Source organism: Megascapheus bottae, chromosome 13 (genome assembly GCF_031878675.1).
Source record: "Megascapheus bottae isolate mThoBot1 chromosome 13, mThoBot2.hap1, whole genome shotgun sequence".
Taxonomy (NCBI): domain Eukaryota; kingdom Metazoa; phylum Chordata; class Mammalia; order Rodentia; family Geomyidae; genus Megascapheus; species Megascapheus bottae.
The window spans coordinates 16910467-16918819 of NC_143521.1; positions in this window are offsets into that span (position 1 = coordinate 16910467).

Below are 8353 nucleotides of genomic sequence, written 5' to 3' on the forward strand. Positions count from 1 at the left end.
CCCGGGCACCGCCTCCGCTCCGGCTGAGGCGGAGATTCCCAGCCCTGCGATCCCAGTGGCTGTCACGTTCCACCCGTGTCCTGCGCGTCAGGAGCCCGAGAACGCACCGCGGCCGCGCGCCCTGCACGGGTCTTCCACCGAGGGGCTCAGCGCTTCCTGAAACCAGGGAGACGGGGAGCACATTTGGATGGGGGTGAAGAGGACAGCGGGCGCGGTGCCCCAACCCAGAGAAACCTACTGACCTAATGGGACGCTTCCCTCCCCCGCCAGGGCACTTAGGTTCCCTGCCTTATAAAACGAAAGGATCTGACCCAGGACCCAATCATGCGGAAATGCCAGCCATCCCAGCCCAGTCCCGGCCTGGCGTCTTCCTCAGCCCCTTTTAAGGATGTGTGGTTGCTGCCAAATGCGTACCACCTGTCCCAATGGATGCTGTCCAGGGAGTATTTATTAAGAAATGGGTAGTCCATTTAATAAAAATAGCAGCCTGACATAAATCATTGCATTCCAAGTGTATACATCTAATTTGATCCTCACGAGGAGAGAGAATTGTACACATTTCTTAATTCACTCTGCTGGCATGATGCTCTACCCACTTCAAGTTGAAATCCCCATACTCCCACATCCAATGGCTAGAGGCCACAGCTGGCAAATACCCACCCTGTCGGGTGCACATTGCAATGACTGGTGTTGCTGACAGGTTACCAAACCCAAAAGAGGAGTCCTGGGATCTCGCAGTTACAGGGCAAGGCTGATTCGGACTGGCCTCTAAAGTAGGGACAATCAGGACAAGCCTGTGGGCAGTGGCAGATTGGACTGAATTGCGGAACACGAAGCAGGTATCCGTGGAGAGGTGGAAAATTTCTTGGTGCAGAAAACGTGTCTCCAATTCCCAGTTTTAGTCATCAGAAGTGAAGTTCTTTAAGTAGCTGTTTTTTCCATGTTGTCCCCAATGCTCTCACCCATCCATGCCCTCTTCTTCCTTCATCTGGATGACCCCAGCAGTGATCCATGTCACCCAAAGCCTCCATCTGCTCAGGCAGCCATTCCAGGTTCAGGCCCTCTCAGCATGGCACTGAGCTGCAGGTTAAATCCCACCCAGATTTAACTTTAAAAGTTCCCTAGGTCAGGGCTCCAATGTCCACTCCCCACTCACACTTACCTGCACACAGCCAAACTGGCATCCTCCTACCAGAAGCCACATCATGGTATGATGTTTCCTTACACTTCTTCTTTCCATGTAGCTTTCTCCCACATTCCTACCACTATCCCAATCCCTCCAATTTGGCTCCTTCCTTCCTTCCTTCCTTCCTTCTTTCCTTCCTTCCTTCCTTATCTTTTTGTGCCAGTAGTGGGGCTTGATTTCAAGATCTTGGTGCTGTTCTTAGCTTTCTTACCCAAGGCTAGCACTCTGCCACTGGAGCCACAGCGCTACTTCTACCTTTTTGCTGGCTAATTTTTAAGGTAAGAGTCTCATGGATTTTCCTGTCCAGGCTGGCTTTGAACTGTGATCCTCAGATTTCAGGATCTTGAGAAACGAGGATTACAGGAGTGAGCCAGAAACACCCAGCTAGCACATCATTCTTTCACTTAAACTCTGCATATTATAAATTTCTTGCATAAAGTAATGTTGTAATTTGCCTTATCTCCTCTTTAGATCATGAACCCATTGAGAGCCAGAATTCGATCATTCCTTTTATTCCCTGGAATGACAAGCGTGTCATCAAAACAACCTCTCTTTTGTTGTTGTTGATGATATATATTTATTCACTGCCTTGCAAATGCTGGCACTAGGGTGAGGCCTTCAGAAGGATTTTCTGAGGAATAATCTATCCAAGGTCAACCAGCTAGTGAACAAACTGACTGGAACGTGAACCCAGTACCCTAAGCCCAGGCCCCATATTCTGAAACTCTAACTACCCTGCATCCCCATCGATGTTAAACCATGTCCACTTTCAAGACAAAGTTTAGCAGTGAGCAGGCAGCTCTGAATGTGTGAAACCAGAACTCCCAGTGGGAGTATCCCAACCTTGTGATGAGTTTCAGATGTTCCCTTCCTTCAGCGCCACAGCCCCTCTCTCCACAGCCCTGCTTCCCAGGGTAACCTCATCACCACCATCACCTGTCCATCCATGTCAAACCTTTGCTCCTGGGTCTCCATGTAACCTTCTCCACAAACAAATCCTCCCTGCAAAGCAGTCACATCAGGCTTGCCTAGTTTCAGGTTTCACAGAGACATTTTCTGCCTGCAACTGTTTGCAAACCGATGACTAATCTTAGTTCCAGAATAGACTACAGGCTGAGCTGTTTGCTAAATGATGAAATCATCAGAAAGAATCTGTGTTGGGAAATTTGCCTAGCTGCATAGTGAAAAGTAGAGCTGGATTCGAACTTTGTCTTGTGAAATGATCTCCACATGATTCTAAATGTAAATGGAAAACCACAACAATAAGACAATAACATCCAAGGACTGCCAGTGCCGGTGGCTCATGCCTGTAATACTAGCTACTCAGGAGGCTGAGATCTGAGGACTGTTGTTCAAAGCCAGATCAGGCACGAAAGTCCTTGAGACTTTTATCTACAATGAACCACAGTGAATTGGAAGTGGCTCAAGTGGTAGAGCACTAGCTCTTTAGCTCAGGGACAGTGCCAATCCCAAAGTTCAAGCCCCACAACTGACAAAAAAAAAAAAAAAGACTTGTTGCCTAACATAGGAGCAATTTTCTTTTTACTTCACCAAAATATGACAGCATTTAGTGAAGTGTGCTGTAGGCAAAGTTACCAAATAGTTCTGGACTAAGAGCAGAGATTTGTGTTGTCTAAAACTGACAAGGAAGCTCACACATCCCTTGGGAGACTGAGATAGTAACACTATGAAGCCTGAGCAAGTCTCAAATCAGTGAGATCCTTTCTCAGAACAAATGCAACTGGCAAGGAATTCATATCCAGCTATACAATGAACTCTATTTTTTTTTTGGTTTTTTGGTTTTGGTTTTGTTTTCTTGCCAATCCCAGGGCTTGAACTCAAGGCCTGGACACTTGTCCTTGGGCTTTCTCAAGGCCAGTGCTACCACTTAAATCAGAGTACCACTTGTAACTTTTTCTGTGTTTGGGGTACTGAGGAATCTAACCCAGGGATGCTAGGCAAGGGCTCTAGCACTAGGCCACACTCCCAGCCCCTATACAATGAACGCTTGTAAGAAGAAGACATGAAATCCACTGTATGCTCCGACCTCCAAGCTCAGAACAAGACCTGGACCATTAAAAACAAACAAACAAACTCTCACACAAGTGTTTGGTAGAATAAATACAATAAAGAAATGTTCATAAATTGCTGCTAAGCTGGGCATGGTAGCTCACACCTATAATCTTAGCTACTCAGGAGGCCGAGCTCTGAGGATCTCGGTTCAAAGTCAGCCTGGGCACTAAAGTCCGTGAGACTCTGATCTCCAATTAACCACCCTAAAACTGGAAGTAATGCTGTGGCTCAAGGGGTAGGGCTGTATGTAGCCTTGAGCTGAAGAGCTCAGGGACAATGCCCAGGCCCAGAGTTCAAGTCCCACAACCGACACCCACCCCCCCCCCGAAAAAAATCACTGGTAATTGGAGAAATGCAAATTATAACAATGATACTGCAACATTCCATATCCATTAGAGAGGATGTGGTAGTGTGTACCTGCCATCCCAATTATATGGAAAACATATAAACAAGAGAATTAGAGTCCAGGCTGGCCTGTTATAAAATCAAGACCCTATTTTTAAAAATGCATCAATCAGGGGCCCGGAGTTTGGCCTAGTGGTAGAGTGCTTGCCTAGAATGCACAAAGACCTGGGTTCAATTCCTCAGTACCACATACACAGGGAATAAAGAAAAAAAAAAAAACATAAATCAAGCCAAGTGCTGGTGGCTAATGCCTGTAATCCTAGCTGCTGAGGAGCCTGAGATCTGAGAATTGTGGTTCAAAGCCAGCCCAGGAAGAGAAGGCCCCATGAGACTCTTTCTGGTTTTTGTTTGTTTGTTTTGAACTCAGAGCTTAGGCACTGTCCACAAGTTCCTTTTGCTCAAGGATAGCATTCTACCACTTGAGCCATAGCAAGCCACTTTTTCTGTTTATATGATACTGGAGAATTGAGCCCAAGGCTCCATGCATCCAAGGCAAGCACTCTACAACTAAGCCACATTCCCAGCCCCTTGTGAGACTTTTATCCACAATTAATCGCTCAAAAACTGAAATGGGTCTATGGTTCAAGTAGTAGAGCACGAGCCTTGAGCACAAAATGGCTCCAGGATAGTGCCCAACGCCCTCAGTTCAAGCCCCACAGCCAACAAAACCTAAATAAAAAAAATGGCTGGCAGGGGCTGGGAATGCGGCTTAGCCACCATAGAGAATGTTTACCTCGGCCTGAGTTTGATTCCTCAGTACCACATAAACAGAAAAAATAAGTGGCATTGTAGCTCAAGTGGTGGAGTGCTAGGAGGAAGAGGAGGAGGAGGAGGAAGAAGAGGAGGAGGAGGAGGAGGAGGAGGAGGAGGAGGAGGAGGAGGAGGAGGAGGAGGCGGAGGAGAAAGTTGCTGCTTAGGGACAGTGCCCAGGTCCTGAGTTCAAGCCCCAGGACTGTTAAAACCTGGCTGGGGGCATGGCTCAAGTGGTAAAGCACCTGGCTAACAAGTACAAGGCTCGGAGTTCAAACCTCAGTACTGCCAAAAAATTAATAAGTGTCAATATTGTTTATGCTGAGGAATCCTGCCCCAGAGCACTCAAGCTGTGAACAAACAAGAGGGATCACAGTGCAGTTAACACCAGTGCTGGAAACCCCAAGTAGTCCTGCTATATTTACTCATTAGAAGCAGAGCAGTGTATATAGATTGGACAAGAGCAAGGCCCAAAACAGGAACACGTACGAAGATGCAGATGGCTTCATATAGCCTAGACAGCACTATGAAACTGCCACTCAGATCTGCTGGACAGCACAACTCCCTTATGGACCCGGGCCCTCCTCCCTCCCCCAGAGTCCACCCTGCAGGAACTCCTCCTGGGTCAGTGACCCAGCAAAGCAGAAGTTCCACAGCAGACCCCCTGAGGCAAGAGGAGATGCTCCCTCCCGCTCCCTCCTGGGGCTCTTCAGCCAGAGGATGACACTCTGTGAGCCTGAACCTTTATCAGATTCTTCTCACAGCAATACTCCTTCCTCCTAAAATCAGACATGCACCACAGCCGCTCTCCATCCTTTCCAGATGCCTTCAAATCCCATCTTGCCACTGCTTCTGTTACTACTGCTGTTTTCCTCACCAGAGAAAATCTCCTCCCTTCAGCCCGTGTACTGAGGGTTTCCCATTGCCTGTGAAGGCTGTGATGATCCTTTTTCTGGGAAAACAAACATTAGAGGAGGTTGGGAATCCTGTTTTCTCCGTTTTCCACCCTTTACCTCCCTCTTGGCTTTGAATGTCCTAACCAACTGAGTAGTAGAGAGATAAGTTCTATCAACTGATAAAAGTTGAAATGATGAAGTGTGTTGAAAGTGTTTGGGGAAGAGGGAAGAGTGGGTGGTAGACGGAGCGAGAGTGATTGGAATCTTGTAAACCTGTATCAATGAAATTCCCTCTCTATACAGATTTTAAGATTTGCTCTTGTAATTTTTAAACTGCTATGGTGGTTTACCCCAATAACCCTAATGGACATAAGAGGACCATGAATTCAGGCAAAAAAGTAGCAAGACACTTTCTCAAAAACAAAAGATAGGGAAAGATGGGAGAAAATGATGGAAAAGGTAACATTGATTAAGAAGTGTTGCACTCAAAAGCCTGGAGCAGTGGCACTAAAGACGGTGAGACTCTTATCTCCAATCAATCACTGGAAAACAGGAAGTGGGGCTGTGGCTCCAGGGTCAGGGCCATAGCCTTAAGCTGAGGAGCTCAGTGAAAATGCCAGGCCCAGGGGTAGGGCAGTAGCCTTGAGCTGAAGAGTTCAGGGACAGGGCCCAGGCCCAGAGTTCAAGCCTCATGACACCACCTCCCCCCCCCAAAAAAAGTGTTGCAGTCATAATCTGACTTGTTGAATTGAAATCTTTATATAACTAAAGATAAAAACGAAAACACAAGTGAGGTTGTGGCTAGGGTGGTAGAGCACTAGCTTATCATGGGCAAGACCCTGGGTTCAAACACCAGAACAATAAAAAGGAAAAAGCCAGACGCTGTGACTCACATCTATAATTCTAGTTTCTCCAGAGACTGAGATCTGAGGATCATGATTCAAAGCCAGCACAGGCAGGAAAGTCCAAGACTCTTCTCTCCAATTAACTACCAGAAAACTGGAAGTGAGCTGGCTCCAAGTGGTTTGGAACCAGCTTTGAGCAGATAAAGCTCGGTGACTGCAAGGACAAGCAAACAACTGACAAAATCTCAAGAATTTAGAGAGCTGGTTGTTCAATACAGCTTGACTAAAACTTAAATTATGTACACTCGCAGCTACATAAATGATATTTAAAACAAAAGTAATAATTTAGACACCCAGCACTTGCCAATTAACATGTTCAATACAGTTTTTCTCCCTGCCATGTGTGTGTTTGTGTGTGTGTGTGTGTTTTAATGTTCATCATGTCTACGTGTCAGAAACACCACCCAGTACGGAGCTCCAGAGTCTAGAAGGCAGATTTACACTTGACATTAGCCAAAAGGCCGAGAAGTGATAAGGTGGACAGATTTAGACATGCTGGTTCAGCTCCTTTCCTTAGTCATCTGAGAAGCTGCTGGCACTAGAGGGACATGATGCCTGAGAAGGCTTTCTGCCTAGCCAGGAAGCTCAGTGCAGCCAGGAGAGGGGGCAGGGGTGGAGAATTCTAACATGGGGACTCAGAGATTTGCAGCTGAACTATAAACCCTTGTGGCTACTTTTGAGAAGCAGATCTTGGCTTTTACTAGGAAATAGCAAATACAGGAGCCTTATCCTGAGACAGTGGGCAAGCATGTCACAGGTGCCCAGCATTAAAAGGGGATTATCTTACCCATGAAACTCTAGTGCGCAGGCAACTGTGCCAGGTTCAGCTGTCCATACCTGTAACATTTCCTGTAATCTCACCACTTCCGTAGGAGATTGAGATCATCTTGATTTTAAATGAGGAGACTAAAGACAGGTGCCAATGTCTGTAATCCTAGCTGTTTAGAAGGCTGAGATCAGAAGACAAGTTATTTTGTAGCTAGGCAACAAAGGCCATTAAGGCTCTGATCCCCAATTAGCCACAGAAATGTTAGAAACAGAATTGTGGCTCAGGTAGTAGAGTGCTAGCCTTGAGCAAAAAAGATAAGGAATAGCATTCAGGCCCCAAGTTCAAGACCCAGTACTGGCACCTATTAATTAATTAACTAATTAATTAAAATAATGAAAAGAAACTAATGCTGAGGCCAAACTGATAAAAGTGGGTTAACACTATAGAGTTGGTACTCCATCTCCCCTAATAGGCCTTATTTACAGCTCTAACTGGGAAAGACTACCTCAGGTCTGCAATCATCTGCAGACTGAAAATGTATTGAACATGTATATGCTGGGGGTTTTTTCCCCCTCATCTGTTAAAACAACCAGTGCATAGCATCTGCATTGCATCAGGTGTTGTAAATAATATAGACATGACTCATGGTACAGGAGATAATGTGTGGGCTTATGTACTTACGTACTAATGCTATGCCATTTACCATAAAGGATTTGAGCTCTATCACTTGAATCAAAGCTCTACTTCTAGCTTTTGTGGTGGTTAATTGGAGGTAAGAGTCTCATGGATTTTCTTGCTTGGGCTGGCTTCAAACAGTGACCCTCAGATCTCAGACTCCTGAGTAGCTAGGATTACAGGCATGAATCACCAGTGCCTGGCTGTGAGCTCTGGTCTTGAGCAAAAAACTAACAGGCAGCACCCAGACCCTGAGTTCAAGATTCAGTACAAGCCTGCCACGTGATGGGTCATGCCTGTAATCCTAGCTACTCGGGAGACAGGTCTGAGGATCAAGGTTCAAAGCCAGCTGGGACACAAAAGGACCTGATACTCTTGTCTCCAATTAACCTCTAGAAAACAGGAAGTGGGGCTTGGCTCAAGGGTAGCCTTGAGCTGAAGAGCTGAGAGGCAGTGCCTCAGAGTTCAAGCCCGAGGATCCACAAAGAGAGAGGGGGGGAGGGGGAAGGGGAGAGAAGAGGAAAGAGAGAGAGAGAGAGAGAGAGAGAGAGAGAGAGAGAGAGAGAGAGAGAGAGAGAGAGAGAGAGAGAGAGAGAGAGAGAGAGAGAGAGAAAGAGAGAGAGAGAGAGAGAGAGAGAGAGAGAGAGAGAGGGAGAGAGAGAGAGAGAGAGAGGCTGACTCTGTATGGAGAGGA